Here is an 8,620-nt window from a genome sequence, read left to right on the forward strand (position 1 = left end):
ATTGCAGATATCTGGATAAACAGGACTGTAGTTCAATAAGGAGAAAAATGCTGAATTAAGGCAATGTTTGAAGTCTTTTATATGTACTTCTCCGAAACTCTAGCTCCATTCAGACAGGCACATACTGAAGTCTGAACTGAAATCAAATTACTATGTCCAGCTCCGCCGTTTCAATCATTCATCCCATTTATAGGGGTCTTTTTGTCTTGAATTAGGCAAAATGTGAGTCCAACAGGAAATTAAGCAACCAAGAAAAATCAGGAAATTCACTCAAGTGGCTTAGCCAATGGAATGCCATGGCTATCTGCAAACTAAGGCTCCAAAGAGGAAAGGTTGAACTGCAGTCAGATTTATTTTCAGAAAGGCTAATGTGCTTTTAATTTGTATAAGACTAGTAACCATGAAAAAACCAAGGCAGAGCTTTATGCTGTTGTTTTGAGATTTGCTTTTTATTCTTAATATATTATGCATACATATAGGAGTATAATAACAATACTCTACTTATACAGCAAACATCAGACAGCCACATTCTCAAAATTTGGTGTTGAGACAATTTTTTCTTGCTATAAATCAACATTTTTAAGTTTAAAAGCTCAAAATGAACTGGAACAGAAAATATAAATTCAGAAATTTCTCCTCACTCCTTGGGACAAAGAAAATCTATGATGATTCACTTTAAACATCCAAGCACTATTTATTTTTGTAGCAGCCTCTAAAATTGTGTGTGTGTGTGACACCAGCCGACTCCGGGCAGGATCAAACCTGGGATCTCTGGAGCTTAGTGCATGACCTAAAGCCCATATAGCTCTTAGCTAGGCTATAGATCAAACTCATTAATCTCTCTCTAAGTGGTCTCGGTGCCACTAGGTGGGACAGAACACCACACCCAGGAGGTATGTGGGTTACATGTGCAATTTTGCATGTGTAATATTTTTCTGCATCCAATTTTTTGCATGTAACCTCTGATTTCCATATTTGCAGTAAGCAGAATACTTACACATGTAACTATACTTTTTTTGCATGCACAGATTATTATTGTAATGCCTAGGATTCTTACTCATGGACTGGGACTCCATTGTGCTGGGTGCATACATACACACAACAAAAAGGTGAGCAAAGAACAAACAAAGTGAAAGACAAGAAACAACAGATGGATACAGATATAGATGTGGGAGCACAAGAAAACAATAAAACACTCACGACTGGTCAGCACGATAGGTAGTGGTATCACTGTACGAGTGGACTAACCATTGTCGTAGTGGTGAAGGAGAGTTCTGAGGAAGGTTTTGAAGGAGGCTAATGAGTGGCTTTGCTGATGTTTACAGGGGACTTCTCCCAAACATGAAGGGCAGCGTACAGGAAAGCACGAAGGTGCTTGTTTGAAAATTTAACCAGTAGGTGATGGGACTGACATCGCCGGCTGAGTAGAGAGGGGAGTTTATGCCTAGGCAGGGAATGAAAGATAGAGCGTGGGATTGGCTGCGAAGGCCCTGTGAAGACAAGCAACTTACATTTGCTGTGACCGAGAAGAGGGAGCCAGTGGAGCGATGCAAAAAGAGGGAGGACGTGGTCAAAGCAGCAGGCCAGGAAAATTATCTTTACAGTGGCATTCTGCAAGGATCTGAGCAGGGCAAGATGGCATTTGTCCGAGAGAAGGCTGTTGCAGTAACTGAGTTGATGAGCGCCTGGATGAAGATTTTAGCTGTATGGATGTATAGGAAAGATCTTATCTTGGAGATATTATGCAGAAAGAATTGGCAGGATTTACACATAGCCTGAAAGGGAGTTGAAGATGACTTCCCGATTATAGACCTGCGTGACAGACAGGATGTTGATGTTCTCCACAGTGATTGAGAAAGGAGGTAGCAGGAAGAGCTCGGGAGAGATTGAGTTCTGACAGCTAGACATCCAAAAGGAAATGTCAGAGAAACAGGCTGAGCTGCTAGTTTGGACAGAAGGAGACAGGTCTGGAGAGAGAGAGAGAGATATCTGTGAGTCCTGAGCACAGGGATGGTAGCTGAATCTGTGTTTGCAGATGAGATTACTCAGGGATAAGATGTGAAGGGAGAAGATGCAGTGTGAGCATAGAAAAGAGGTTTTGCATGCAAAACTCTAGGTGAAGGATTGTATGCCTAGTATTTCGGGCATGCATTATTATACCCAGAATTAGACAACTGAGTTGAGGATTGTGTGAAAACTTGGCCTGTAATCATAATTTTGAGTACATCATAAAATATAATGGCTTCTTCCTTATCAGATGATAGTAATGCTCAAATATTTTGCATCAGATAAAGTGAAATAGAGATTACTGGCCTACAACATTTGCTAATAAAATGTCTTTATTTCCAGTAAAGCTTTCAAGTTTGAAGGGACTTTGGTTCCTGGGAACAGGTAAAAGTTATTGAGGCCTGACATAAAGCTCCTTGCCACAGCACACCATGCTCACCACCATTTTCAGAACAAAAGAAAATGCATAGTTGTGTGATCCAAGACAATTCCCATCCTGTGAGAGTCCCCCACCCATCCAAAATTATCCTGCATAGGGACGCTAATATAAATTAGTCCATTTCTTTTGTGCCCAATAGATTTCTGGTAACCTAGTTATAGAATAAGAGACGAGAATGTTGGAAAATATGGTTTCATTTTAAAAAAATATTTTAGCTAATAAAAATCATCAAGGGGAGAAATGACTGGTGGTAGTTTGACATAATTGAATCGTGGATAGTGGTGAAAAATGTCAGAATGATGTTTTGGGAAAGCATACCCTGGGTAGTTGTACCTAAGTTTATTTACCTATGATTCATGTCACATATCCCCCTCAGAAACTGCCAAAGGCGTCTCCAAAAACAGAGTTGCTTGCAACAAATTCATCTTTCTACATCCTTCCAGATTCTCTAGGATCAAAATTATTCTAATCAAATTCTGCCTGCACACACAAGGCATCTGCACCTGATATTATCTTTTCAGGGCAAAATTTTGGCCCCACGTTTCTTCTTTACAGTTAGATGACCTTTGCAAACTGCCTTGTTTCTCAGTTTCAGATTCTTTTATTTAGCATTCTTATTGCTTATCTTACTCACTACAACCCCCTCAAAGAACAGACAGTAAGAAAAAGCTGTTTACAGACAAGCAAACCTTTATCTGTTAGAACAGTCAGAGCTAAACTAGCTTTAGAACCCACCAAAAGGCAAACACAGTTAGGTCAGGACTTCCCCATACCATCAGAATCCAGACATTTAGCTGTAGGATTGCCAAACAAAAAGACTTGGGTGGGGAAGTGTGAAAAGCCAGTTTGACAAATTAGGCCATGCTAAAAATTCCTACTCCCATATCGCACTAGAATATGAGGGATGGTTTGGGACTCTTAAAAAACATTGCAACTCCTGCTCTAAGTAGGACTACAGAGCCAGTTTCGTTTCTTTCTTCACCCATCACCAAAAAGATTCCATTAGATCTGGCCCTAAACCAAATGATGCCCCACATAAAGAGCATTTTCAGTCCCCTGCCCCCACCCTTGGCTAAACTTTTGAATACCTTAATTTTTATTGCATATGTAGCCCATTTCACAACTTTGATGCATGATTTACCTGTCATATAAGATGATACATTTGTACACTAGGATCTGTAAATCTTTTTTTCCCTCTAAGCTTATAGATACCTTTTAAGAATAACTGAAATGTACTAACATCAATACCTGAAACTTTTTACCTCCAACATTTTTTCCCTTTTGTTGCTAACAACAAAAAGAGCACCCTGAGCTTGGTGCCCCCCAAACCCGGCACCCCAAGTGATTGCCTAGGTCGCCTGCTCCTAAATCTGGCCTTGGGCTTTGTGGGCTAGGAGATGGCATCCAGGATGATTGCTTGCAGGCTAAGATACAAAGAGGATCAGCTAGGGTTTTACTTTACTGCATCTGGAATCTTTCTGACAGGGCTTCATAAATTTCACCAGTCTCTGAAAACAGAGGCCCCACTTGTATCATAAGTATTTTACAGGGGAACAGATGAATGACTTATAATGATTCCGGCAGGAAGAGGAATATTATGATTTCATGTAACTTAAGTGAAATATGCTAGCAAAATTCTAGACTGCTTACCTGGATTACTCTCTCAGATCTTAAGATACAGAAGGAACAGTGTGGAGCAGTTATGCATATGCCCAGCTTTTGGATTGGTAAAGTTAATGACTAAATGACTAAACTCTTTAAAATGTGATTACTGCATGATTATATGGTGCAAAATATGTTTTAAGTTAATGCAAAATGCACACCTGACATTTAACATAATTCTTCACTGTGGATAAATATGGCATTTCATTCACTTTACTGCTTCTCTCTTGTTTGCACAGGTGTGGGACGGGAGAGTGGGGGCAGGAAGAGGTAGAGCAAGGGCGAAGTGGGGGTGGCGCACCCCTGAGGAAAAGAAAAAGTCAGTGCCTATGCTACTTAAGCAGCTCCATAAAGCTTGTCCACTTGTTGGTGCCTCACATCAAATAGAATAGGAATCCATTAGGAGATTGGAGGAGTGTGCCACGTGGTACAATTACTTGCTCATGGCTCAGATCTTCACCTGCTCATGTGCTAGACAGAGAAGAGTGGGCCCATCAGAGGTAACGAAAAATAGACTGGAAGCCTTTCCTACCTGTGACAGGGGAAAGAGACAGGGAAAGCTGCAGAAAGATGTCAACGGAGAGAGCGGGAGCAAACGAAGGTAAGGACAGGTGAGAGTAAAGGAGGGAAGGAGACAGAAGCTCTCAGAGGTACAGATGATGAACCTTACTACAGTACCTGGAAAAAAGAGTTGAAAAAATCATTACTGCAAAGACTTTTGTTCGCTATAACATCATAGGAACGAAGCAGCGTGGCAGCACTAAGGATACATAATGTCCCTCAAGTTTGTTAGGATGCTTTGAAAAAGTTAAACTAATAGGTAAAAGAGAACCCCAGGATATAATTTGATTAGAGACTTTGTCAAAAGCCTTTTGATAAAGTCCCTCACAAGAAGAATCTATTAAGGAAACGTGGTAACTATGGCACGAAAGATAAAATTATAAATTGTTAAAAACTGATTACATGTATAACTAAATGGCCAATCCTGAGTGTGGAAGAGGGTTAGTAGTGAAGTGCCTCAGGGATCAGTTGTCTTCAATGGGAGTTCTATGTACAAAAGTGACTGCAGGATATGGCACTATCACTGCCAAACAAGGTCATGGACAGGATCATGTAAACAGATGGAATACAATTTCTCATGTGTTTAGAATGGATAAAGCCAGAAGCAAGATGAATACAACCAAAAGCTATTTCAAGGACCCGCATTAGGAGCTGAAGGAGAGGCCTGTGTACTATAGGTAATCTTTTCAGAAAATCTCAGAAGTAAACTAGTGCCTGAAGAGGTAGTACAAGGAGATCATTTGTTTCAAAGATAACTTATTATACTGTGATGGTATGGGGAGGGTGTCCTGACAGAATTGTTTGGGAAGGCTTTAATGCCAACATGGACATTAAAAATACACGGGATAAATTAAACAAACAGGTGTCATAGGACTTGCAAAGAAGAAAAGCAAAACCTGACAAAGGAAATACTGAAATAGCACTGGGGGGTAAATGAATTCAGATTTGGCCATATGCTAGTGCTAGAATTAAAAGCATGAAAAACAAACACTATGAAATAGGGGTTTCCTGTGGACAAATGATTTTGGGCCTTGATTCTGCATCGGAATCTGTTAGATTTGGCCGTGGGTCACTGCAGTCTCATGATGCATCACAAATTTACAATGTAGTTAGATACAATCAATACATAGGAAAGATTGGGAGGAAGGTAGTGTTGTAACATTATATTATTATAATATCTACAAGCCATTGGAAGGTGGAAATAGCTCTGTTGGGCTCTCAGTCTTAGTGCTGTCCAAACAAACACCCTCCTCTTCCTATTGTAGCTGCCTCAGAACTGCTTTTCAAACACTCCAACAGAAGCCTTTCTTCTATAGTAAGAAACAAAACCAGTCCATCCTGGCCTCTATTTTGACAGAGACTAGAAAATGGGGATGTGGAACAATGGGAGTTTTCCAGAAGCATTTGATGCCTTCTTCCACAATTCCCCTAGGCTCCCCTAAGGTTTTCCTGAAAGCCAGAGGGTTGGGAACTGTGGGATATAACAACCAGAGAACAATGCAACTGTAACAGTGCAGTACAGCACAGAGTAAGGGTGCACATCTATTCAGGAAGTCAAGTGAAATTACAGTTATGGAGACTATATCAAGAATGTTAAAAGTTTAAAAAAAAAATCTTGTAATGAGGGGAGAATCTCAATGTCATCCAGTCTGCATATTGCTGCCATTTGAGGTTACAGTGATTCACAATTTCCCCCAATGGTTCCCATGGAGACTAGTGTTCTTCATCTATCTGTGTGGGCTTCCTTAAAGAAAAGAATGGAGACTTTTCAGTCTTTCCTGTCAACCTCTGCTACATTTCTGAGGTGAGAAGTCAAGTCACAGACCACGGTCAATATCAACTGCTACAGATGGACCCTGGAGGATGAAATCCTCCCGCTAGCCAGATAGATCTTCTACCCACAATACGAGGACTGTCTCAAGCGTGTGTCCTTGCCTGAAGTGCACGTGGGTGAAGTCCAGCTGTAGCGGAAGCAGTTCTTGGCTAAACACTCAAAAATGGGAGCCCTGACACCGGAGGAGCTGGAAATGTTTCCTGAGGATTGGCTGGAACTTTACTGTACTTTAGAAGGGACAGAAGGCTGCTCTCTATGAAGATGGCATTGGACCTTGCTGCCAGCAAGGTACCTTTCACCATCTGTAATGGGCCTGGATCTGCATCTCAGGCTCTTAGAGTTGCAGGGAAGGATGAAGAGAATCCCTCAATACTTCTCCCCAGCATTGCAAGCCTTGCTAAGGCTCTGGCTGTGCGTGTGTCTCAACCCACCTCATCCAGCATCGCCAGCCCCTCTGAGGCCACTGGCACTGGGTGTGCGCCTGTCTCAACCCCCCTCTCCCAGCATCGCCAGCCCCTCTGAGGCCACTGGCACTTGGTGTGCACCTCCTCAGCATTGCAAGCCTTGCTAAGGCTCTGGCTGTGTGCGTGTCTCAACCCCCCTCATCCAGCATCGCCAGCTCCTCTGAGGCCACTGGCACTGGGTGTGTGCCTGTCTCAACCCCCCTCACCCTGCATTGCCAGCCCCTCTGAGGCCACTGGCACTGGGTGTGCGCCTGTCTCAACCCCCCTCTCCCAGCATCGCCAGCCCCTCTGAGGCCTGGCACTGGGTGCGTGTGTCTCTCAGGCGCCCTTCCCCAGGCTGTCTGCGCCCACAGGCTCTGTGGTGGGGTCTCTCAACCCCTCCTCATCTCTGAGGCGCAAGCACGGCCCTGGCCACCACAAACCCCTCGAAGTACTGAGGGCGGCGGTAGGACGGGCATCGCGCCTCACTCCCCCTGCCCGAAGCGCGCATGCCCATGTCCCATGAAGGATCCCCTCACTGCCCCCTGGTAACCCCTGCGCATGCGTTCACCGCGTCCACAGCTATTCTCATGCTAATAAATCAATACACATGCGAGAGGAGCAAAGGCTCGGGAGAGGCTGTTCTTCTGCGGGTTCAGCCAGGGATATTTTGACGTTTTATCTCAGCCAGAGAATGCGATCCTTAACAGAGCAATACTTCCTTAACAGACCCCTCCCCGCGCCTTGCGTGAGCGCATGCGCATGTGTAATATATATGGCGCCCTGAGGCCGCTATGCCTTCTGGGAGTTGTAGTCCGGAAGGGGCCATTGAATGGGGCATCGCTACTGTAGAAGCGCTCCTGTGTCTAGTCCGTCCCCTGTGGGCGGGGTGAGGGTGCAGTGCGGCCCTATGGCGGCGGGGGTGAGAGGTCAGCGGCTTGTAGACCCGGCCAATGGGAGGCTCGTGGCTGGAGGGGGCGGAGCTCGCTGTGTTTTGTTCAATTGCCATTGAGGAGGGTTGTTCACATATGCGGAGGGAGGCGGCCCGGGCTGGCGTTGGAGGGCAGGTATCTGGTGGGAGCAGCGGGGCTGGGCACGGGGAGGGAGGGAGTGTGAGTCCAGGAGCGAGAGCGGCGGGATGGGTGTCGGTATCAGCCGGGGAGGCAGTGGAGCCAAGGACAGCGGAGGCCCGGTACAGATGCCGCGGGTGGGGGGCTCACAGCTGCGGTGGGAAGAGGTGCCGGGCGCAGGTAGCTTTCGCGAGGGGCAGCTGCGGGGCCGGGCACAGGTCCCTTGGGGGTGGGGGGGCGAGCTGCGGGGCCGGCAACAAATCCCTGGGCCCCGGGGACGAGCTGCGGGGCCGGGCACAGGTCCCTGGGCGGCGGCGGCGTGTGTGAGAGCTGTGGACCCGGCACAGGTCCCTGGGTGGGCGGGGGAGCGAGCAAGCTGTGGGGTTGGGGGTATGGGCTGCAGGGACAGGCACAAGTCAGGGTGCGGGGGAAGGGGCAGGGCACAGGTACTGGCCGTGTATAGAGTAACTTGCTGCGCTGGGCACAGGTACTGCGGGGGGGCGGGGTTCAGTTAGCCAGGCCTGCACAGGTACCAGCTGGCCCTGTGTGTGTGTGATACTGATGTGGGCACAGGCAAAGGGACTAGGCATAGGTACCAGCTGTG

The 8,620-nt window shown here is 45.7% G+C and overlaps 1 protein-coding gene across 2 annotated transcripts in view; it reads left to right on the forward strand.

Moving 5' to 3' along the window:
* Positions 1-7,932: 7,932 nt before the first annotated feature.
* FAM53A (family with sequence similarity 53 member A) overlaps positions 7,933-8,620 on the forward strand; it is a 98,933-nt gene continuing 98,245 nt past the window's right edge. The window contains exon 1 of one of the 2 annotated variants that reach the window (XM_075066639.1): positions 7,933-8,020. The gene's annotated coding sequence lies outside the window, so the exon portion shown is untranslated. The remainder of the gene's footprint in view (positions 8,021-8,620) is intronic. The other variant, XM_075066640.1, reaches the window with a different exon arrangement.

Source organism: Chelonoidis abingdonii, chromosome 5 (assembly GCF_003597395.2).
Source record: "Chelonoidis abingdonii isolate Lonesome George chromosome 5, CheloAbing_2.0, whole genome shotgun sequence".
In the NCBI taxonomy this organism is placed as follows: domain Eukaryota; kingdom Metazoa; phylum Chordata; order Testudines; family Testudinidae; genus Chelonoidis; species Chelonoidis abingdonii.